The sequence below is a fragment of the Saccostrea echinata genome, unplaced genomic scaffold (genome assembly GCF_033153115.1).
Source record: "Saccostrea echinata isolate AGI-Se365-2 ecotype Australia unplaced genomic scaffold, CSIRO_AGI_Sech_v1 ptg000038l, whole genome shotgun sequence".
NCBI lineage: Eukaryota > Metazoa > Mollusca > Bivalvia > Ostreida > Ostreidae > Saccostrea > Saccostrea echinata.
Window position 1 is genome coordinate 407,000 of NW_026889787.1, and position 26,282 is coordinate 433,281.

The window sequence follows — 26,282 nt, forward strand, 5'->3', positions numbered from 1 at the left end:
CACACGTTCAGCTTTGCGCATACACCCTAACAAAAAAATGCAATAGTAAACTATAGTTAACTATAGTTTACTATAGTTAACTATAGTACCAAAGTAAAAACTTTGGAACTTTGATTTACTATAGTGAAAACTTTGGAACTTTGATTTATTATGGTAAAAACTTTGGAACTTTGATTAACTATAGTGAAAACTTTGGAACTTTGATTTGCTATAGTAAAAACTTTGGAACTTTGATTTACTATGGTGAAAACTTTGGAAATTTGATTTACTATAGTGAAAACTTTGGAACTTTGATTTACTATAGTGAAAACTTTGGAACTTTGATTAACTATAGTGAAAACTTTGGAACTTTGATTTACTATAGTAAAAACTTTGGAACTTTGATTTACTATAGTGAAAACTTTGGAAATTTGATTTACTATAGTGAAAACTTTGGAACTTTGATTTACTATAGTGAAAACTTTGGAACTTTGATTAAGTACGATAAATCCCTTGGAATTATGTTTTTGATTCCCATTCTTTACATTTTCTGATATTTCAAGTTCAAGATTCATAAAAGCTTTAGAGAACATTTTAAAAACCCGACGCCTCCCCTTAAAGAATAATGTACAAGATATGAATTTTAATGTAAAGGTTGTCGCTTGCGCCAATAAATAAGCAATATTTATTTCAATGTATTTAATTTTAATGTTATGCAGGTGTAACGTAAGTCTTATTTATGGAGAAAAAAATATATTATAAAAAAGTCGTGTCATTTAGAATCAAACTATCTGCTTCATCAACTTCAGTCAACATGTATTTTATTTTGGAATTTATAAATGTAAATATTGCATTTGAAATAACTACTTTGTATATTTAAATAAAGATGTACAACAAAAACCAGCCCAACCAACCCCATATCTACCCCCTCCCCTGAAATGCCTAAATAATAAAAAAAAAAATTAATAAAAATACATAAGTTGTTAAACTAATGAAAAAAACTTTGAAATCTTGATTAAGTATGGGGAAAACTTTGAAACTTTAATTAACTATATTAAAAACTTTGGAACTTTGATTTACTATAGTAAAAACTTTGGAACTTTGATTAACTATAGTAAAAACTTTGAAACTTTGATTTACTATAGTGAAAACTTTGGAACTTTGATTTACTATAGTAAAAACTTTGGAACTTTGATTTACTATAGTGAAAACTTTGGAACTTTGATTTACTATAGTAAAAACTTTGGAACTTTGATTTACTATGGTAAAAACTTTGGAACTTTGATTTACTATTGTGAAAACTTTGGAACTTTGATTTACTATAGTTAACTATAGTAAACTATAGTTAACTATAGTTTACTATAGTATTTTTTTGTTAGGGCAGGTACCACTGACAACCCGCAAGGTAAAATTTAGCTGCAAGGGAATATCAAAGCGTTTTGTAGATGCACCACTTTCCACTTTCAAAAACGTACTTAAATTTCAGAAACCAGTAAGTGGCAAAAACAAGGGTTTCCGCGCTAGAGACAATAGAGTTTTCACGTACGAACAAGAAAGATGTGGGTTTTCATATTTCTACTGTAAACGCGAAGTGCTACCTAATGGAATTGACACAAGAGTGCTAGACATTGAACTGTGCCCAGAGAAAAAAGACCAACTAGACGTTCAAGTTCAAAGTGATTTAGTAGAGTTAATGACTCATAAAAAGGCAATTATTGAATAATGTGCAATCTGTAATTTCGTTAAATACGTCATTTGTAAATATGAATCGAACTATGTGAGTGTATTCCAAATATTACTGAATGAGATATTGATTAAATGAATAAATGTTTAAAGCGTCTATTTTTCTTTTATTTTCAGGAAATTAATAAAGTCTTCTTGCATAGATTTAGAACAAAATGCCTCATGTTTCACGTACAAACATTTACTAACTGTTTTACTTTCACAAAGTGCCAACTCAAAATTATCAATAAGGAAAAGTTAAGAGTCGTACAATGACAGGAGACAAATTCTCACATCCACTTGGTTTTTAACATGTGCGTATGTAATACTATATCTGGAGGAGTTGGTTTGCTGAAATCATTTACATGTTGAGTTTAATAAAATTATTTTCCTCTACCAAATTCAAATTTTTTTTTCAATTTGTATTTTTGATAATATTTTTCATATATATTCATTTATACAAATTTCAAATTGAAAAAAAATCTGAATTTAGTATTGAACATGCTCGTTTTGTTCCAGTTTATTACTTGCAATTTATTTGAGAAGAATCTGTGTCAAAATAAGCGTATTTTATCGAAAATCCTCTTATAAACTGAATAGATAATCTGTTAATCTCATCAAAAGCATATTAGGTTTACAATATAGATCGTTACGGTATTTTTTTTTAAATTTCTTTGTATTCATATCTATCAATAACCGGTGAGAGTGTTCTGCATATTAAAAGGAAAACTTAAGATTATCAGTTATTGATTCCACGTTATTCTTTGCTGAAGAGGAAGCCATTGGACACATTGTAAATCAACTCAACGATTATACTACTTTAATGGAATGGTCAAGCAGAAACTCTCTGAAAAATCATTTACTGGTTCAACGGAGGAGTCTTGAGATTTCGTTTACTGGGAAAGAAAATCGGTAATGTGGTTTTTTTTTTTATCAAGTTTTTTTCAAGTTTTTCTTTCTTCTGAAATACATCCCATTTAATTTTCATTAGTAGTTGTAGCATTTTACTGAAATCACATTCCACACACTTCATAACAAATTATCAACATGTATATGTCTTGCACCTTCATAAGGCTTGAACTACAAAACGATGGAGAACCAATATATTTGTTCGACAATACAAGCGAAAACTATCTACATCATAAAACGATTGAAAGTATCCAGGAGTTAGATTCATTAACAGATTGGGCTGAAAAACATGGAATGGAAAATCGTCATCATGTTACAATTAAAAAAACTCAACTAATTTTGGCCGAAGAGCAAAGGTAATATTCTAAAGAGAGTCTTATTTTCAAAGAATAAATTTATACATGTAAATATATATTGCGGAGTTTTGTTTTCCTGTTTAACTTCTCTATTTTTGTGACTTCTTACTCCGACATAATTTATTTTGTTTTGTTTTTTCTTTAATATTTATATGATTTTTTTTTTCAACACAGAGAAATTAAGATGATTGAGGAACTTTTGACCCCGCAAGTCAAACACCCTGATATTTTCCCTCGAGATAGGGTTTGTCACATGTGTCATCGTAATTTCACTTCTGAAGAGAAACACTACATTTTAGAGTGTAGAGCGCCTGTAACCATCAGAGAGAAATATTTAGCGAAAAAATATTGTAATAAACCAAGTGTTAAAAAATTTAATGCTTTGGTGTCCAAATCTGATATACAGTCTCTTGAAAAATTATGTACATTCATTGAAAAAATAAACCAAAAGGTTTTCTGTATACAAAATTAAAACCAGTTATTAAACTTTAGGAATCAATTTTATCATTTGTCTTTTTTTTCTCAAACCAAGAGTAAAGTATTTTCAATATGTGGCAGTAGTTTCAATTATCCATTCTACTGTTGTTTATCAAAGAAAATCCCTCGAATAGTTGGCTTTTCACGTATGAAATATCTAATGTCAATTCTTACATGCTTGTTCAAAACACAGACTGAAACTTTCAAATCACGGGTAATAGGAAACATCTTGATAAAGCTGCATAGAGTATTATTTGTGTCAGTGGATGTAATGCTGGTATTATTTCCAACACTCTTTTCTAAACTATGGTCGTGAACTGAGGAAATCCAGGTCAAAACACTTACTAACGTCAACAATAGTAAACCCTCCAGTGCAATAGTAGCTTTAGCTTTAACATTCAGTTGCGATTTTCTCGGATTGACACTACCTCCATCTTCTTAGCTGACTTTACGAAAAATGAATAGACGCGATAAAAGTTGTTCAATTTATACCAAAGTTTTTGTCGTAATAAGTTGACAAAATTCTTTTAATATACAGGTCATTTTCAATGGTATTTTCATCAAAAGTTTTTACTATGCTTTCGAGAGTGTTTCCACGACTACGCAGTAAACAATAGTAAATACAGTATAGACCACAAATATTGGAATCGGGACTCTGAACTTGCATGTTGTTGAATTTGTATATTTTTCCTCTAGCTAACAAATAGTCCCTGAAATAACTGTGATAGAATTCTGGAGAATTTCCGAGTGAATCAAAAAATTCTGAAGAATGTCCATCGAAATAAAACACACACCAGTGTTTACCAGGCAGTCCTCTTTCATCTGTATTCAAGATGTGAAATCCATTCAACAAATTGTGTAAGGCAATTCATTAGCTGCAAGCACACCTTTTATTCGTTTTTTAGATTTCGGGTCAATCTGTAATATTGATTGTAATTCAAATGAATCCATTATTTAACTTCAACGTTTCGACTAGAGTCTATGCTCATTAAGGCTGGGAATTTAGCATAACAGATACACGTTACTGCTTCGGGTAGAGCTTTGTCAAATTTAACCTGTAGACGCGTGTGACCTTTTCTTAATAATGGTAAGTTTTCATCATTCTCGTAGGAAGGGTTAATGTTAAAAACAAACAAACAAAACCCCCTTGCGTAATCAGTTCGTCCAAGGTCTAGTTGTTCCGTCTCAGAGTCGGACTTCTTTCCCACAAATAATGAGGTGTATGCAGTGATATAATTATTGGTTGTAAAATTTGGCTCTAATGGCGCAGATGGAACAGACTTGCCATCCACATAAAATGCTACAAAATTACAATGAAAATGCTTGAAGTTAAGAGGGTTAAGTTCATAACTACCACTGTAAGCTTTTGATGAAACAAACCCGACAACTAATTTTTCAGGAATTTCTCCTTGAAAGAGGTCGTCTACATTCAAATGAAATTGACCAGCCGGTATACCAAAACATTTTATATCTGATTTCATGAACGGATACAAAGCTGGTTGTTTCTTGATAGCCTCGCTATGACCCAGAAGTAGACCGGGATTGATTTTCAAGTAGCAACATTTTAAAAAACTATCTTCAATATGTACACGATATCGCTTAGAGCCTGCTGGAGATATCAAACAGAATGTTTCCCTACTTGGCCACAGTATGACGTTTACTTGTATACCATTGTTGAGATAGCGATCTTGTTGACAAATATATATGTATATGGGGCTCTCAAGATCTACAAATGAACTCTTTTCTGTCAAACCGCCCCGCTGAAATAAACCCATATTTCCACCTGTAACTGCGTCAGCGCTATCCATAAAACCAGCTGAATCGGGTATGTATAGTTGTGATGACAAGCAAGGGACTTGAGCAGAAGTCCCGTACTTGAGGAAAACGTCCATGTATGCTTTATACGCATAATTAGTTGAAACTGTGGGCGTTATGACTTGCTGTTGTACTGAAACATCTACTTGATTCCACAAGCTCTGCAAGGTTAAATTAACAAATCCTACTTTTTCTTTCTCCTTCAGGGGAGAACCATCTTCATTTAAAATTCTTGCCCTTAAGAAAAGACGAGTTCTACTCAAGTCTAAATAATGTGTTGATGCACCCGAAATGTTAAATTCAATGACCCCACCATGAGCCATACTCCCTACTGGTCGAATGTCAATCCACTCAGTTTGCTCTACTTCTGCATCTGTTGGTAAGTTATGAAAGAGGGTTAACCGATGGCTAAAAGCGGGTTCTGACCCCTCTGCAAAAAAAGACATGCTTATCCATCGACGAAGAATTAATAAATGACAAATATTTGATATAAAGAGAACTTTTATTGCGCAAATACGAATTTTTTTTGTGCTTTTTTCTTTGACTTCTTTGGGCGTGTTTGTCCCTCTGCCTCAAACGTCACGACTGGTCCACCCTCCAGCTTCCGTTTCTTTAACTTCGCCTTAGCTCTTTCTACCGCTTGCTGTGTGGGTGTCACGAGTTCTATCTTAGGTTCCGGACTGCTTGCCCCTTTGCCAAACTGTCACACCACGTACGTCTTTTGTTTAGGTATGTACTTCATTTTACTGGTGGCGAGAAAATGATTTTTCCACTCCTCTACATTGGCTACGAACGGCCTCCAAGACATTTTCTGATGTGTAACGTGCAGTATAAAGACTCGATTTGTAATGTAGAGTCAGCTTTCTTTTCTTCCATTAAATATATGCGGAATCTTTGAATTTGATCACGTGACATGGGAATATAGAATGGATGCTTGAATTCGTGATTCTTTTTCGATATAGTCAATCTGCGCAAAACTGGTAACTTTTTAAAATTAGTATAACTGTTACAACATAAATCTGTCAATATGTTAATAACTTTTGGTTTTGCGACGCTTGCGGTCTTAAACATAATATCCATTAGCGCACATTCCCAGTCCCCCTGTAAACTTAGAGTATTGGGTAATTCTATTATAAAATCCTTCGAATTATTTTCAGGATAAAAATCTAAACAGTCTTTAGATGAGCAGAATAAAAAATATTGTGTCGTCATTCTTGCGTATCACGTAACTGAGACGCTAAAACCCAGGAATTAAATTTATTCGGCCATCCTAACCATTTCACCAGGACCTCTCTTGTGTTGTTACGCCGTCGCCTGCGTAACACCTTCTCAATTTTGTATTCTGTGTCGTTACTAACTCTAGCGCGTTGTAATTCTTCTTGATAAAATGTACCCTGTATTGGTTCATTGTCGTAATCTTTAATGGTATACAAACAATGGTCGTCTTTAATAAATCTGGAGCTGATAATAAATAGTTCTCTTGTCCAACGCTCGTCGTATTCCCTTGGAAATGCATTTCGTAAATATGTTATTCTAACAACATCCCCCACTTTAAACCTATACCTCTTAAAAATTGGAATAAAATTTGGTCGTGAATTTTGTTGTAAATTCCAAAAATGAAACCGGTCTTCATTGGTCACGCTTGCGGGAGTCTTTTTAATAGAACGATGGTAGGTATTAATATAACTCTTTGTGATATTGCCTAATTCGTCAATCCATCGGTGAGATTGTCTATAGGTCATAATGCGAACAAGCTTCGACTTGATTGTTTTTATGGCACGCTCTGCATAAGACGCTTTAACGGAATTTTGTGTGACAAAGTGTTTAATCTTTTCGGATCTGATTAAATGGGTTATGTTTCTATTAACAAATTCACTTCCTTTATCTGTGCGTAAAACATGTGGTTTTCTGCCTTCTTGAAAAATACTGCTAAACGCGCCTGTGACTTCTTTTCCTTTCCTTGTTTTTAATGCTACAGTCCAGACAAAACGGGAAAAAATGTCAATGACGAGTAAAAATGATGAGAAACCTTCGTTGTAGGATTTAAGCGAGTCTAGTATCGCACAATCGGCATCCCATTGATAATCTTCATAAGTCGCGATCACTTTCCGTCTTGTAAATTTAGTTCGAGCTTGTTTGTGAACACTAAATGCTTCTTGTTCTTGTAGCCAGTTTTTAATTTTATTCCGAGAAATTTCATAACGTCCATCTCTTTTCACTGCTCTAATTAACTTTTCTGCGCCGGCGTATGCAGCAGGATGCGCGCTGTCGTAATAAATTGAACTTAGATAATCTGATATACTTTGCATTATACTTGTTTAAGTGTAAGCCACTTTATTTTCTGTTTAACACTTTTATTTTTTTTCTTTCTTTCTGGTGGTAATTTTTGAAGGCAATCCAGGAGGGGGTATAATTTTTTCCTCTATTTTTCCTTTATCCGTTTTTCTCTCAGGACTACCCTCTGGCAGCTTTTGTTCGTCTTCTTTGTGTGTTGATTTGCCTGTGCTTGTTGTATGGTCGTTGTCGTCGTTTTCGTCTGTCTCTCTAACGACTGCTTTTGGGGGTTCCTCGATTGACTTTGTTGTTAATCTTTCGTATTTTTCAAAGGGGACGAGAACCATTTTCTGAGTAAACTTCATTTTATAAGTTTTCTGATCGACTCACGCACTTCTTCCATTAGTTGAAAGAAAATTTTATAATGAGTTTTTACTGCACGTATTTTATTCTGCACAGTTCTCTTTGTGAAATTTTGAAGAATCACGCGACTTCTTGTTAGCAGCCTATGAGCTTTCGCAGATAATGTAATAGTCCCGTTTAAAATATTGTAAAAGATCTCCACTAAAGCTAATATCTGTTTCATACTTGCAGTATACAATTCAATAATCCCAATTTTTGTTCTTTCGGTGTGTCTTTATCAAAAAATAATTTCAGGTACATTGACACACTCTGTAATGTTTTACTCATTTTCTTAAGTCTGACACGACGTTCATCTTTCGACAGTCAAACTAGATCTATAGTATTTAAAGTTTACAAGGGTTTATATATGATACAGGTTTCATCTGGGAAAATGCCAGTTCTTATACGATAAGCCACCTCGCCATGGGGAGATAAATCTAGCACCAGATACCCGAAAGGCTTTTCGATACAATCCCTGTATGCTTCCACAAGCGCATTTGATTTCCCAGGAAAAACTTGTTTACCCAAACATTGAATTTGTGACATATCTCTCGGATTTTTTAGCAATACTATGTAATGCGTATTCAGATTTATTGTGCGAAAGTGTTTACCCTTGCAATACATGTTCTGATTCAGATATAAAATGCTTAGCTTTTTATGATGCGCATCCTGCGTAAAAAGTTTTTTCCATTTCTTTGTTTGACACCAATTCATTCATAAGATAATCAATGACAACCAAGTTGTGACAGTTGCTTTCTGACAATACGTTTATATCAGATTCACTAGGTAAACTTGGTCGGAAATTTAAAAATGGAAATTGTTTCTCCATAATACTAAATTCCTCTTGAAACACGCCATAACAGTACAACACATTCACTGGAGGATCGAGATAGAACATCAATTTTATATAATTTATTATATTTTTAACGAAACATGTTTTCCCTGAACCGGTCGTGCCAGATATAGATATGGTAGTACAACTGTTGAAAGGAAACATGTTGGCGTAAGCACGGTCAGAACTAAAATGAAGTCCCTCTAACTTTAATGCTTTCTATTAAAGTCTTAATTATACACACTGACAGAAAGCCTGAAAGTAAAAATTTTTAAAGCGTTTATTATTTTGATACGGAAGCGTATTAGTGCCATTTGGACACTTCATTTTTTTTTTTAATTTCCACACTTTAATCTGTAAAATTTGCACTTTAATCTGTAAATTTTACACTTTAATCTGTAAATTTTACACTTTAAACTGTAAAATTTACACTTTAATCTGTAAAATTTACACTTTAAACTGTAAATGTTACACTTTAAACTGTAAATTTTACACTTTAAACTGTAAAATTTACACTTTAGTGTGTACATTTTACACTTTAATCTGTAAAATTTACACTTTAATGTGTACATTTTACACTTTAATCTGTAAAATTTACACTTTAATGTGTAAAATTTACACTTTAATGTGTAAATTTTACACATTAATCTGTAAAATTTACACTTTAATCTGTAAAATTTACACTTGTATCTACTGATTTTACTATTTATACTTTATTTGATATTTCACAGAAGCATGGAGCCATTCCTACGGAAACGAGGCGGTGACGAAGACACTTTAAGAGCTCTTAGGGATCAAAAGGTAAGCTATTTGACTTTGTTAATAACAATGTGATGAAATATACTTGAATGGTAGTTAAAATAAGGTGAGTTAAGTAAAAAGCTCTAAAGTGAAAAATTATTTGCATTTGATATGTATGTTAGATGTACAATATATTTGTTAGAAGTACAATATACCGATTACTGCACTATATGGACTTGTATATTTTTACGCTAGCAACATAAATTCTTGTTAATCTAAAAAAAAAATACGTGCAATAAAGCTACTACACGTAGTATTAAACAAATTAATATTGATAGATTTTATAAAAGCCACTCTTGTCCCTAAAATTTAATTCATAAGGAATAATTTTGCCTATAAAATCTTAAAGGTTGACGCCAGAATAACTGCATTTAATATTGCATCACACTTGAGATGATTTCAGTATATTATATAGTTGAAATTAACATGATCCTGAACATAATTATAAACCTACTTTTGTTTTCGATAATGTACATTGTACTCCGAGATAAGTGGTCGTAATACTTTGTCGCCTCAGTGAATCAGTAAATAGTAAATGATATTTATTAACTCTTTATTTATCATTTATTTATTAAAAATATTTTTAAAATGTTTTCTTTCTTAGATGATTTCGATATAGTGACTTCGTTAAAGATATTACAGCCAAATGTGTAGAGGCTGGTTTTTTATGTACGTAGCGGGAACGGAACACTGTTTACAAAGTCAATTAATTTTTTCCCGGTTTATGAATATCAGATATATTGTACACACGTCTACATAGTTTTACCCGAGTTATGCATGTAATAGCAGGTATTCAATTTTGCTTTGCAAAACTCAAGATGCTGCAGGCGAACATTTTTAAGAGAGAGAGAGAGAGAGAGAGAGAGAGAGAGAGAGAAATTATCTTATTCTTTACATTTTTGCATTAAAAAAAACAGGCATATAATATGGGGGGGGGGGGGGGTAAAATGAAAAGATCCATTACTAGATCCCTGTCCGAGAAAACAAGGCAACAGCTATTTACTTTCACTACAAATTCTGAGAAGTAGTACTTCGGAGTGTTTCTTAAAGTACATTTTCTTAAGACTATAAAATACAAAATAAGTGAGACTTAAAGAAAATGAAGATTACCTGCTCCATTGACTAATTCTGTGATTTTGGACCTAAACTTATTGTAAGATTTTGAAATTTTTTTTGGATTACAAAATTATGACTTTTTTTAATTGTCAGTACAAACAACTCGGAAAAATATGGTATTGGTTTGTCAATATTTGCATCAATTTTATTACTCACGCTTGCGCGGACCTTAATCTAGAGTACATGTATTGTAAAACATAATTAAAAGCTCGTATATATGCATGTCCATCCGTTCGTCCTTCTGTCCGTCCGACTGTTATTTAAACAATAAAATGCTTTCTTTGGTTGTTAGTACGGGTATTAATGTCGCAGCTGTTGCAGAAAAAATACATAACCCGCGTAAGTGGGTTTTGTAATTCTTTATCGGATATCGAATATTATCAAAACTTATATTATATCGAGTAAGTGGTACATGTACGCGGTTTTTTTTTTTTTTTTTTTTTTTTTTTTTGGTTTTTTTTTTTTGGTTTTTTTTTTCAGGTTTAATGTCCTGAAAACTTGGAGGTTGTCATTTTGGACAAAAGTAACAGAGAATATTTTTTGTAAAAAAGATACTTTTATTTGCCGTTACTATTCCAAACAGTGCATGAAAACAAAAGACCGGGTATGATGTAGTGTTTTATTTTTAATTAAATGCTCTGAAAAATCCGGATATGTAATTTTAAACATAAGCCCCTGAAAAGCAATTTGCATAATAAATCAGAAATAAAAATATATTTTATATATGAACATACATAGAAATATTGCATATTTTTATAAATCGTGAAATTTTAATATGTATTCTTATGTATACATTAATAAAGATATAGATTTATTATCAATTATTTATCTCTTAAAAATCCATGCATCAACTCTGACACTCACATCTATAGAGTAACCCGATCTCCCGGGCTGCAATGAGTTTTTTTTTTTTTTTTTTTTTTTTTTTTTTTTTTTTTTGTTAACTAAATTTTATTTAATTATGCATTTTGACATGAATTTCCATTGATTGTTACTTGTATATTAAATGTTATTTACTGCAGTTTTATACTCATAGGGGCTTGTCTTCCGGATTATTAAATGTAAAATAAATTAAATTTTGAATATACTTCAAATACACTTAAAAATATTTACAATAAAGATTATGACATTTTCAGTACCACACCTCTATACATAAATTCTACAAGGGACGAAAGCTCTCATCTTGGGAAAAAATACCCCTCACGCACTTCAGCACCTATTTCTGGACTCAAAAGCATTAATTTATGTCGTTGTCATGGTTTTTTCCCCTACAGTGATAATTTTCCTAAATATTGATGTGTCTGTCAGTCATCCACACAAGTTTGTTCAAATCCTGACCACTTGGGATAGGTTCAATAATAGGCGATCAAAGTTTAACCTAGGAATATTTTAAAAATTTCGTCAAGAAGAACAAAATTTAAGCTAAAATTAGTCATATTGATTTTGAAGCATCCTCAGTTAGTGTAGATTAAAACTTGCTCAAATTGTGATACATGGAAATAGGGGACCATAATAGTTTATTAAAGTTTAACACAGTTATATTCCCTCTAAAACCGCAAAGTATGTATAAGTCATATTTATATGAAGCTATCCTCGGGTAAATTTATTTTAGTTCAGATCAGGCCCCATTCCTCGGGAATAGGTTGAAAGTACCATAGGAGATCAGAGTTTTACAATGAAGTATATAGGAAGAAATTTCTAAATAAGTGGCAATTCATGCACTCTTAAGGTATTCCATCCCTAATAGCAACAGATTCAATGAAATTAAATACATAGCAGATGTGTACATGTAGGTGTTGAATACTCAGTATATTTAGACGTAATTCCAATTAATTTTATAACTATAAGCATGTAAGGATGGGATGTGTTCTAATATATGACCTTGAATTTTGGTAAGAGTTATATCCCTCTATTTTTAATTAATTAAAAAAACAAGAATTTAAAAAAAACTTATCTGGTAAAAAAAATTCGTTTGTCATTCTTTTTCTAATGTTTTAATGCATTTTCCACCTCAGTATTTATTGATATTCTTAATTATTATTTAAATTTTTATTTTTAAAAAATCGTTTGTCCTCATTGATTCAGTGCATTTTTTGTTAATTTATTACTGCTTAGTTAATTACATTTCTGAACTTTCTCTCGGTAAATCCTTTTCTACTGTAAAATGCTTTCAGAGTATAATGTATGTTATGGACATTTAAGGGTAGAGAATTTGGTCCTATTAGGAACGGAAACCCTTAATCGTGTAAAAATCCAAACATTTCTAAGTTGCGGGATTTTTTTTTTTTCGTGAATCTTTGGTCAATGGTTGGGCTAAATCAGAGATCCAATTTTTGCAAACTAAGGAAAATGCGGACAGGAAATTAAAATTTTCTGCAGAACAGCAGGATCATTATACTCATATTGATATGGAAGCACATTATTGTACATTTTGTACGTTTTGTACATTCCATTTTGAGTAAATCGTAGTTCCAATAGGTCTAGGTATTGGTCCATAATGAAGTCAACATTTCTGTGATAATTATTATTTCTGCGAGAGCTTATCAAGATATTCAAAGACAACCTAGATGTTGACTTTACAAAAGACATCATAACTGCCACCATTATTCTTCCAAATGGGGAGAGAGAACAGGCTTATGACAGTGGGGGTGTCATGAGGGATATGCTGACTGAATTCTGGGACGACTTCTATGAACAGTGCACCACTGGCACAAATTTGAAAATCCCATGTCTACGCCACGATATGGAGGCGGCAGATTGGAAAGCTGTTGGAAGAGTTATAGCATTAGGATGGATTCTTCAGAAAGTGCTACCCATTCGACTGGCTCCAAATTTTCTAAAGTCGTCGTTGTATGGAATTGCAAGTGACAGACTTAGGGAAGAATTTCTTCAATTCATTCCCAGCAGTGGAAGTATGGTTCTTTCCAGTGCACTTGAAGGCATGGAAAATGTCGAAATGGACGAACTTCTTGAGATCCTTTCAACTCATGATTGCAAAGTTAAAGTAACGAAAGATAATTTGGGAGCAGTTATTGATCAAATAGCGCATTTGGAAATGGTTCAAGAACCAGCATTTATCAGAGAATGTCTTTTTGAGGTGCTTATAACTTACGAACTAGTTATGGATGTTGAAAAGGAGTTTCAGAAAATCACACCTACATCAAAGAAATTAATTTCGTCCCTTGAATGCGAAGAATTAGAATCTGATTCCTTCAAGTATCTCAAACGATACATCCGTGAAATTGACACGGATACAAGGATGCTGCGCATCTTGCTTCAATTCTTAACAGCTAGTGACCTCATGCTGTATGATTTGGAGGGAATTTTTTTCAAAATTCAAGTCAAAATAGTTGACCTAGAGGGCATTGCAAGGAGACCTATTGCGCATACTTGTGGGGGAGTTTTAGACCTTCCGAGAATATACGAGAGCTACACATTTTTCAAGGCTGAAATGAATGCAATACTTAATTCCAACATTTGGGTTATGGATTTTGCATAAATTTGAATTTCGACATACATTTGAACGAAAGAGTAGATCTTTGTTTATTTTGTTTACATGTAACACAAATAACAATTATGATTTTGCTTAGAAAAGGCTAATGCTGTATTTCACACTGATTAAGTTAAATCAGCCACTTTATGGAAGTACTAATATGAGAAAATCATAAGTACATTTTATCATTTTTAGCATATAAAAAAATCTGTCTTTTTTAGTTCGTTGCAAATCTGGATTTTTTTTCTTTGTTTCATGGGGGATTTTAGACTTTCCAAGAATGTTCGAAAGTGACACAGTTTTCAAGATTGAAATGAATGCCATGGTACTTTTTTTTTTTTTTTTTTTTTTTTTATTCTTCAATCACACAAATTATAAATACAAACAGTCACAGTTATATTAAGAAAAAAAATGTGTGAAAGAATTTTATTTTTGGGGGGATTAAGAAAAGATAGAAAAGAAGAGGGGGGAAGATGGAGAGGAAAGAGGGATGAGAAAGGAGGGGCACTGAATCTTCAAAATATTAATAAAAATTGATTTTTGAATTCTTACAATTTTTCAACAATTTCCTGCCAGTGTCTTGTAAATTCCTCAAATTTACAGTTTTTTAACAGTAAAAACTTTTCAACTCTAATTCTGTCAGTAATTACATGTTTTAATTCCTCAATGCTTAATTTTATTGGATTTTTGAACTTACTCGAAAAAATATACTGTTTGATAGTCATAATAAGGAGATTTTCAAACTTGTATTGTTCTCTGTTTGTAAATTTACCAAACAAGATTGATTTCTTATCGAAACAAACTAACCGGTTTAGTTTATTCAAAATCCATTCTTCAATTTCCAACCAAAGTTCTTTAACACAGAAGCAATCAACGAAAAGATGATCAATAGTTTCAATATCAGTATCACAGAAGGAACATAATGGTGAATCAATTAATTTTAATTTGTAAAGATAACTTTTAGTAGGAATTATTCTATGTAAAATTTGAAATTGTAACCATTGAAATTTAGATTCTTGAGTTGTTTTAAATGGTAGCTCAAATATTTTTTCCCATGATGCCTCACAAAATTGTTCTCCTTCTTTTCTCCATTTTATAACTGAACTTATTTCACCCTTTTTATTTTTAATGAGAAGATTATACATATCTTTACACCCTTTTTTACTCTTGAAAAAAATAAGTAAACTAGCAGGAATAAGTGGTCTGGAAATTGAAATTGTTTTGTAATCTTTAAAACAGGCTAGTCTCTTTCTCATAGCAGTTCTTAGTCCTGCATATTCAATATAATTTGTTTTCACATTAAAGTTATTTTGAATATGATTAAAACTATAAATATTACCATTTGGATCAAGGAAATCATTAATAAAAACAAAACCAGAATTAAAATAACTTTTAATAAAAATTGACCGGCCACCAATGGTGACCTTTGGATTGTACCAAACATGTTCTTGCTGGAGTGTTAAGCCATTCATAGCTTCATTCTGATATACTTTAGACCAGCTAAAAAATACATCTTTCCAGAATTTATTTCTCAAGTTATTGCCTAAATTCTTAATATAATCAATTCCAAACACCCAAAGATGATTTATACTTGTTTTTAATTCTGCCTCAAGTAAGCTGACCCATTTGGCTTTTGAATGTATTACCCGTCTTATCCAACTTGCCTTCAATGATGTAACAAATTCTTTATAATCTATCATCTTTAGACCACCATATCTGTAGTCTTGAATTATAACATTTTTCTTAATTTTATGATTCTTCTTATTCCAAAGGAAATTATACAAGTCTTTTTCAAAAGCACTTATTACTTCTTCACTGGGATTTGGTAATGTTAGGATTAGATGGTTTAGTTTAGGAATTAATAATGTTTTTATTACAGTCAATCTTCCAAGAGGAGTGAGCTTTCTAGCTTTCCATTGTATCATGGCTTTCTTAATCTCTTCTATTTTTAATTTATAATTCATTTCTACCATTCCATCCAGATTAATAGAAAACTGAACCCCTAATAAATCGAAGGTTGTATTATTTGGATCAAACTTCCATCTGGAGTGATGAAACACTTCTTTTGAAAATTTCTTGCTTCCAATCCAGATCAGTTTTGTTTTTGTAAAATTTATCTTTAATCCTGAAATTGCAGCAAAATAATCTAATACTCTTGTAATTCCATCTAATGAGCTTGGAGAACCATCAGAAATAACAGAAGTGTCATCTGCATATTGTGATAACTTATACTCTTCACCATCAATGGTTATACCTTTTATGTCTTTATTTTTTCTAATCAAAATACCTAATATCTCTGCACAGAGTAAAAACAAGTAAGGGGAAATAGGATCCCCTTGTCTACAACCTCTCCCAGGACAGAAATATTTGGACACAATCCCATTTTGAATAACACATGATTTGATATTGCTATAGAAAGATTTTATCCAATTTCTAATTGATATACCAAAATTAAAAAAACATAATGTTTGGTGTATAAAATTCCATGAAATTGTATCAAATGCTTTTTCAAAGTCAATAAACATTAGAAGACCAGGTATTTTTCTTAATTCAGCTTGATGCATGATATCGTATATTAATCTAATATTTTCTCCAATAAATCTGCCTTTGATAAACCCAGTTTGGTCTCCATGTATTAACTTATCTAAGAAAATTTTTATTCTTTCAGCAATACATCCAGATGCTAATTTGTATACAACATTCAAGAGACTTATAGGACGCCAGTTTTTTAAAAAATGTCGTGGTTTTCCAGTTTTTGGAATACAAGTTATTACACCTAGTTTGTTGGATTCAGAGAAACTTTGTTTTACGTACGAGTCATTTATTGCACGCGTCACAAATGTGCCAATATCTATCCAAAAAAATTTAAAGAATTCACAAGTAAATCCATCTGGACCTGGGCTTTTATCATTCTTCATTTGTTTAAGACAATTAAGTACCTCCTTTTTTGTTACAGGGCCCTCTATACTTTGAGATTCCTCTAAGGATAACTTTGGGATATCCTTATATTCTACTAGTTTTTCACTATAATTTTCATTCTCTAAAATATCTCTTTTTTTATATAGATTTTCATAGAATAATTTAGTTTCATTCAAAATGTCATACTGTTCAGAAACAATAGTACCATTTTCTTTTTCTATTCTTGGTATCTGTTTACTTATATAGTTTCTAGATTCCAACTGACTAAAATATTTGGTTGGTTTTTCTCCTTCATCAATCCATTTCATTCGAGATCGAATAACCTGTCCCTTCAATCTAGTCTTATGTATACCTTCAAGTTCTGATTGCTTCTTTGTAAGGGCTGCGAGTAAATTTTCCGTCAGATTTTGTTCTAAATATAGAATCTCTTTTTCTAAATTTAATTCTCTTTCGATCATCTTTTTTTTCTTATATGTTGAATAAGAAATAGTCTTTCCTCTAATTTCCATAAGTAAAATATCTAAAAATAACTGGTCATTGACAGTAAAAAATAAGAATTCATTATTGATACTACTAAGATTGACCATGTTGTATACTGGGCAAGCATACTGAGTTTTCACTTCATTTATTTTTTCCTTTATCAGTTTTAAATAATCCTTATCTGTTAAAAGGGAATTGTTAAACTTCCAAAAACCTTTGCCTTTTACAAAGTTATTTATCTTTATGGACATTACAACTGGGGAATGGTCTGATCTGTAACTATTTTCATATTGAATACAATTAGCAGAAGGGACCAATGATTCAGAGATAAGAAAAAAATCAAGTCTATCCTGTTTTAAAGGTGTCTTTCTCCTCCAAGAATAGCGTCTAACTTGTGTATAGTTTTCACGAAACACATCTTTTAAATTTAACTTTTCCATTAAATTCATAACTTCCAATCTTGCTTTGGGATTATTTAAATTTTTATAGTTCATGGAATCTATTTCTTTATCTAGAACTAAATTAAAGTCCCCTGCCATGATAATTTCCTGATTTGTATATAAATTTTCTATCTCATTCATCAGATTAGAATAGAAAACTGGTGTATCTGAATTAGGTCCATAGATATTAACTAATATAAATTGTACACCCTCAATAGCACAGTCTATAACTAAATAATTACCATTTTCATCATTTAAGTGTCTGTGAATATCTATTTCACAGTTATTATTAAACAGTATTGCTACTCCACGTGAATTTGACTTAAAAGAACTAAAAAAAGCCTGACAGCCCCACTGTGCTTGAATAATTTTTTCATCATCACTTATAAAATGAGTATCTTGTAGAAAATAAACATTACTAATCTTTTTTCTTAGAGTATTAAAAACATCTAATCTTTTATTTTTATCTCCGAGACCTTGGCAGTTAACTGTGAGTATTTTTAAATGGTTTTCTTTAATCGTATCCATACAGGAACATCAACAAAGAATCAAAATAGTGCCCGTAGTGAAGAAAGAGAAGGAAAGAGATGAATACAAAAAAGAAAAAAAATGTTTCATATTTACACAAACAAAAGGCTAAAGCTAACGCCAGCCGATTGAACATATCTCCTAATGGAGAAAAGGAATAAGTCAATCTGTATTTACCTCAAAAAAGCAATGGTAATTCCCAAAACAATTACTATCGGAAACGAATATTGCCGAGTAAAACATGAGTATGTATGGTTAACGTATGTTTTCCCGGAAAGTCAATAAATGCAATAGTCTAAAAAAATATTCTTAAAAGAAGAAGAAAAAAAAAAGAGATAAGGATGGAAAAGTAGAAATTTCACTTTTACGTATTGTACAAGATTTCTATTTAACTGTTGTTTTTTTTTCAATGTAAAATATTTAGTAAGTGTGTCTAACCGCTTTTTTGACAAGTTCACTCATAATTTCAAAGCGACGGGGTCCCAAATGCCTGCCATTTTTCCTCGAAATAATAATTGCAGTATTTGATGCTTCCGCATTAACAAGTACCTTCAGCATTCGACGCCCGGCTCCATACTCCCCGTTGTCACAGTAACCATCGTGAACTCGCCCCTGTGCATCTTTGAACCTATACACTAAAATGTTATGATTAGCACAAGCATAATCTGGATTACGCAAGACGTTTTTGTACAAGTTCCTAACTTGTGCATAGGTTTGAATTTCTGCAACCAACGATGTAAAGACATTCCCATCCTCTGTAACCGTATCACTCTTATTAACCTCAACTTCTTCTAGTTTCTCAATTTCTTCTCTGTCGAGCATCAGGAGGTCCTCGGCTCTTGGTGGTAGAACCTTATCTCGATACACAGATCCATTCGGGAATACGAGCTTGTTCCCCACAATCTTTGTTTTCACATTTTCCTCTCTATACTTAGCATTCATCTCTTGCAGTTTCTTTTTATTTTCATTAATTTGCAGAGGAGTCTGCGGTGTGATATAAAACGGCATGTTGCCAGTGGTGCCATCTTCCCTCTTTTGGCGCATCGCTTGGAGAATAAGATCTTTGTCACTATAATTATATAATTTCCCCGTAATTGACCTAGGCCTAGAGTTTCCCGTTGATCTCTGACCGTTTCTGTGAATCCTAATAAAGCTAACATCCAAATTTAAATGCTCTTTGATCAGCTCACTCACTTTTGTACTTAGATCTTCCTGCTCTTCCTCAGCTAAATTATGCACAAGGATATTGTCCCTCATGGATCTACCTCTAAGGTCCACTATTTCATTCTCCTGGTGGCTGACCCTTCTATCTAGATTGATTACGATAGATTTTAAGACCTCGAGTTCTTTTCGCAAATAATTATTTTCCAATCTCAAAGTTTCAATTTCTCCAACATTATCCTCGTGCTGTTGGCCAATGTATTTAATACGATCGTCTAGGCCATCTTCATCCCATAGATCTCTGTTCATGTTATTTACAGATTGTTGCAAAATGTTTATACTGTCCAATTTACCGGTAATTGTCCGAAGGCTATCGTGGATAGCGGACATCTGAAGTGACGCCCCACTGACTTCTGACGAGAGGGTAGGATTACTGCGTGAACTGTTCTCATCCTCTCTGTTTTGAAATGGCATTACTTCTTTAAATGTTTAACTCCCAAATCACACACAAAAACTTCAAAATTACCACAGAACCGTGCTTTAAGTAGAAATAAACACCTCTGCAAAGTTAAGGGAATCACAGATTTGTCTTTCCAGCACAAATTGACTTAAACCCTCCTCGAAATTAGACCGTGACCACACTGGCCATTAGTCACGTGATATCTGCCATGGTACTTCATTCTGACATTTTGGTTATTGATTTTGCATAAATTTAAATTTCCACATATAACTGAACGAAAGAGTAGTCGTAGATCTTTGTTTTCATGTAACATGAAGAACATGTTTTCGCTTAGGAAAGGCAAAAACTATTTTCTGGCTGGTGAAATTAAGTCAATCCAGTTTTGATGTACGATTTGAGAAAATCATGAGTACATTTTGTCATTTTTAGTTTATAAAAATTCTGCTTTTAAAGTTCGTTGCAAATCTAAGGATTTTTTAAAAATTTGTTTCATGTTTTCTTACATTTTATCATTTCATTTTAGTTTATCCAGAAAATGTTTATTCATTCCATGCTTATACCAGAAAGTTTGGCTTTTCAAGAATAAAAGGACTATCTAATTAATGTGCACATTGTTTGCTTCATGCTTAAAATTTAAAAATGTTATGGTTCAATACCTATACCTTTTGGGCATGAAGTTAAATTAATGAGCAATTTTGCTGAAATCTATGACAACACATGAAAGTAGAAATACTTTAACATTTGCTAGTTATTGGTAATTTGCCGGAAAAAAACAATATTTCTATATAGAGTCAAATGTTTGAGCGCCAAATGAAGTTGTATTCAGTTGATGCGCACAACAAACCAAAAATATTTTATATATATTTATTGCGCACAATAACGGAATCTGGTTGTTGCCAGGTAAAAAAACTATTTATCTGGCGGCCGCCATAAAATTCTTTTCTACCTGGCACCTACCTGCTTCCTTACACAATAACTGAAATGATGGTTATAAAATTAATTTGAGAAAGCAAATTAATCAAGCAGTCTGTGAAGTGAATCAAAGATAAATTATTATTTGTTTCAATTGTATGCGCTCGTGAATTCATTTAAGGAAGTTCTAAACACTAACAAAAGGGTGCTTTTTGGACTTGGAGAAAAATATATTTACAGGTGAGCATATTGAGACAATTTAATTCATTTTTAACATAGGGTACCGTACAATGGACTATTCGTGGGCAGAAATCACTGTTGTTAACTTACAACTGAGATAATTAATGGAAATAATAAATTCAATTACTTATTCTTGGTCTAATATAATACTAAGAATATTTTAATCTTTTGCAAATTGTTTAATTAACTGTAAATAACCATTTTTTCTATCTTACTTCTAAGGGCAGATCACTCTAACTGCAATAAACTAACCCTATAAATAGAACTCTTTTGTGTGCAGTGTTTAGAGATTCCTTAATACGGACAATGATTCTACGGAAGCCGGTAATAAGAATATATTTTTGGCGTCCGCTAGATAAGTGTTCAGCGCCTGCCAATGCAATATCTGGCCGCCGGATAAAATTTGGGTTAACCATACACGTATGCTTGATTAAGTGCTACACATACATACTTTCGGTTCTATTCTTACACTGTAACGTAAGCAAATTACATGTAGTTAGGTCTAAAATTATCATTAATGTCTGACTAAGAACATGATTTTAAATTCTTTGACCAATATTAATAAATAAAAAAAAGTCATTGAATTTTCCCTTTGAATTTTACATAACTTGCATTTTTAACTTGACAGAGAGTTAATGTTGGTGTTGTTGTAGTTTTCTTGCTTTAGTGTAGTTGCTTGAAGTCAAATCTGGGAGTATGCCTTAATACGCAAGGGTCATATCTACACATTATACAAAAAGCTTTTAATAACGTTATGGTACACTTGAAATTTTTACTTCATTAGATTATGTATCTATTGCTTGTAAATTATATGGCGGCCGCCTGGAAATCATATGGCGGCCGCCAGAAAGGCATCTGGTCGCCACCAGATAATTATTTGGCGGTCGCCAGATAATTATGTGGAGGCCGCCATGCAGATATTTATTTGGCGGCCGCCTGATAAAATATTTTTTTCTACCTGGCACCTACCAACTTTCGTAGGATTCAATTATTGAGAGCATGCTTCCACATTAATGTTGAAAAAAAAAATGATATTTGAATAAATGATATTTTCATATTCACTTATGATATGATATACTACATGTAGTATTGCTATAGTTTCACCTTAAGTTATAGTTTGTTATAGTTTCACCTAAAATTTTGTCTTAGGGAATTCTCACAGATGGCTAAATTAATCGTAAAGAAGAGAAGCAGTGTTGGTAATCAAAGATATAGCTGAGCAAGCAATTTTTAATACTTCAACATTTTAGTGGTGTCGTGGAGACAGAATAAAAATGAAAAATTTAAATTTCATTCTTTATTGCAAACTGAAATGCCATTTTAAAAAAAAAATATTTATTGTCAAATTTACCAAATATCTGATTTGATAATAGATTTTATAACATATTAATCATAATAACCGTATTTATGTTACAAATCATTAGTAAAAGCTGTTTATCCAATATACAGCAATATACAGCTGCATCCAATAAACGACATGTAGCTATAAAAGAAAAAAGAGAATTTATATTATTTATCAAATATACATATTGTATACAAGCACAGCGTTACAATTGCAGTCATAAATTGCTTCTGATATCCTCTCTGAGAAAAATAAACAAATTTTGCATGCTTTCTGGGTCTTGGGGCAATGCAAAATTGTTTTCTTCCATTATACACACACATAAATCTTTAATTAATGTAGAGCATGGCATTTCTGGCATTGGTTGTAATTCACTTTCACAAATATTTACTTCATTTTCGTTTATTTCAATACCATAATCCACGGTATCAAATGCGCTCGGCATATGATGTAGAAGAAATGGTCTACCACATCTGCTTATTCCTTGTCTGTATTGCCTAATCCTGTGACGGTTCCAGATAGAACTTATGTCGTCTAAAGTGTCCTACAATAAAATAACCCTACATGTACTTTTCTCAACTGGGTTTTTTTGCTTATTTTTTAATAAATGAGTCCAATACTGAGAACAGACTAAAGTCAAAATTTGAAATTTAATTTTTGAGTTTATTGGGAAAAAACAAAAGTATAACTGATATCATGTACAGATCGCTACGCGATCATATTGTATCGCTATAAATGCTGTAGATCAACCGAATTTTTTAAGACCAGCTGCATCTAATCCTTTACGCCTGAAGGGGACTTGGTCATAAACCAACTTCAAGTCGTATATTCCAACGGACTCTTAAAATTTTCTAATTTCTTACATAGATAAAATATGCACTACAGTGTATTTAGATTCCCATATGGAAATGCAACACGACATACAAGTACGACATCATGTGACTTTCTAGACCTTCGATGTGTCTCGTGCCGTTTGCCATTCGCAAAAAGTCACATGACCAACTTCATTCCAAAGAAAATTAAATGCTATTTTGTCAGTGTTGTCATATAAAGAAAGACACTTGCAAATGTAGGTAGATATATTATCTTGAAATTTTTTATATATTTGTTAATTAACCATTAAAATGTTCAAAATAAACATTTTGAAATGTCTTTTCTCAGTCATGGTCTTGAGACCTAGTTATAAGCTAGCGCACCGCACACAGTTTCAAATACATTCTAATTTTCAATGTAGTGAAATTTTCTGTAGATTTGAAAGAAAGTGAATGGGCATTTTACCTGTACTAGTTGTAGAAAACAAAAGCGAGATATTTCTTGGTCTAAATATTCTCCGTCATGGAAAAGACTTTCAGTAAGCTCTTGAAAAAAATTCATCCAGAACTGAATTCCCTGTCGTCATATCATTCCCCATAAACTCTCAATTCTTTGGTTGTTTATGCTTTTACCGTACAAAAATCTTTCTCCAGCATGTTCATCTTCGTGGTTTCGTCGGAGAAACTTATGAATTGTTTCAATGTGAACGTTTTCGGTTCCCATATCAGCTCTTACACGTCTTGGGCATACCCCCTCTCTATGTAATAGTGAGAAATGATATTTGGATTTTTATTAGACCCACCAGCTTTCAACCAAATAATTTGACGTGAAAATCCATCAATACAACCATGGATTTTATTCCATACCTTGAAAGTTTATCGTATCCGTCGATATGCCAGACTGAGTTTGGACCTTTAACAGAGTATACCCTTCTTCTGAGTCTTCTCTTTTTTCTGTACTCAACACCTTCTGGATCTATAATATGCAACAACCCAAGGACTGTTTCTTGGTCAACAACAAATCCCCTTTCAAGACACTTTAAGAGCAACCAACGATATCCGTGCATTTGGCCATGCATTTCACATTGTTCAAGTATAAATAACGCTATCTGAAGAATATCACTCTTATATTTCCGTCGGTAAAGTCTCAAATTCTTTGTTATTCTTTTGAGTGTACGAATTCCTATGTTATATCCATGTAATTCATCCAAACATTTAATTATTTCACTGTATTTAAGGCCCAGTTTGAAATACTCTCCAATTAAATATTCTCGGTTCATACCTTCACAACAGATTGTTTATATGAATAAGAAGTTGTAGGAAAATAGCACTCTATTTAAAGTGTAAATTTTACAGATTAAAGTGTAAATTTTACAGATTAAAGTGTAAATTTTACAGATTAAAGTGTAAAATTTACAGATTAAAGTGTAAATTTTACAGATTAAAGTGTAAATTTTACAGATTAAAGTGTAAAATTTACAGATTAAAGTGTAAATTTTACAGATTAAAGTGTAAATTTTACAGATTAAAGTGTAAATTTTACAGATTAAAGTGTAAAATTTACAGATTAAAGTGTAAATTTTACAGATTAAAGTGTAAATTTTACAGATTAAAGTGTAAAATTTACACATTCAAATGTAAATTTTACACAATAAAGTGTAAATTTTACAGATTAAAGTGTAAATTTTACACATTCAAGTGTAAATTTTACACATTCAAGTGTAAATTTTACACATTCAAGTGTAAATTTTACACATTAAAGTGTAAAATTTACAGATTAAAGTGTAAATTTTACACATTCAAGGGTAAAATTTACACATTAAAGTGTAAAATTTACAGATTAAAGTGTAAATTTTACACATTAAAGTGTAAATTTTACACATTAAAGTGTAAAATTTACACATTAAAGTGTAAAATTTACAGATTAAAGTGTAAATTTTACAGATTAAAGTGTAAAATTTACACATTCAAATGTAAATTTTACACAATAAAGTGTAAATTTTACAGATTAAAGTGTAAATTTTACACATTCAAGTGTAAATTTTACACATTCAAGTGTAAATTTTACACATTCAAGTGTAAATTTTACACATTCAAGTGTAAAATTTACAGATTAAAGTGTAAATTTTACACATTCAAGGGTAAAATTTACACATTAAAGTGTAAAATTTACAGATTAAAGTGTAAATTTTACACATTAAAGTGTAAATTTTACACATTAAAGTGTAAAATTTACACATTAAAGTGTAAAATTTACAGATTAAAGTGTAAATTTTACAGATTAAAGTGTGGAAATTTAAAAAAAATAAAGTGTCCAAGTGGCACTAATACGCTTCCGTATTTTCACACAAATTTATTAATAAATGACTCATTTGAATATCTATACTAATTTTACAAATACTACAGAACTGTTTATACAAGAAACTCACTGATGTTAATGTTCATATTTACAAATACATTATGTACAATGTTATATTGTCACAGTTTATTCCATTTCTCCATCCGGATTGCATTCTGCGCACTCAATCATTCCCATTTGGTTGTCGTGACTTAAGGGGGCCGACTGGGGTTTTCATTGCGCAATACTTCGCGCAGCATAGTAAAATAAAACGTATTTACCCTTTTAAATCAACTATTTTTACATAATTTATAAAAATTAACAAATTTATGAAATCTCAGTTTGAAATATCTAATTAAGTTTTTAAATTACTGATTTTTTTAAACGATTTTCAAATGATGGGTAGATAGACGTCGTAATAGTGTGTTTTTGACGTTATGAATAACCGAAGTTCTTGAAGCGGGGTCATTAATT

General features: G+C 31.8%; 1 protein-coding gene across 1 annotated transcript in view; it reads left to right on the top strand.

Moving 5' to 3' along the window:
- The window catches only part of LOC133200314 (uncharacterized), a 454,022-nt gene that overhangs the window by 322,982 nt on the left and 104,758 nt on the right, over positions 1 to 26,282 (top strand). The window lies entirely within an intron of this gene.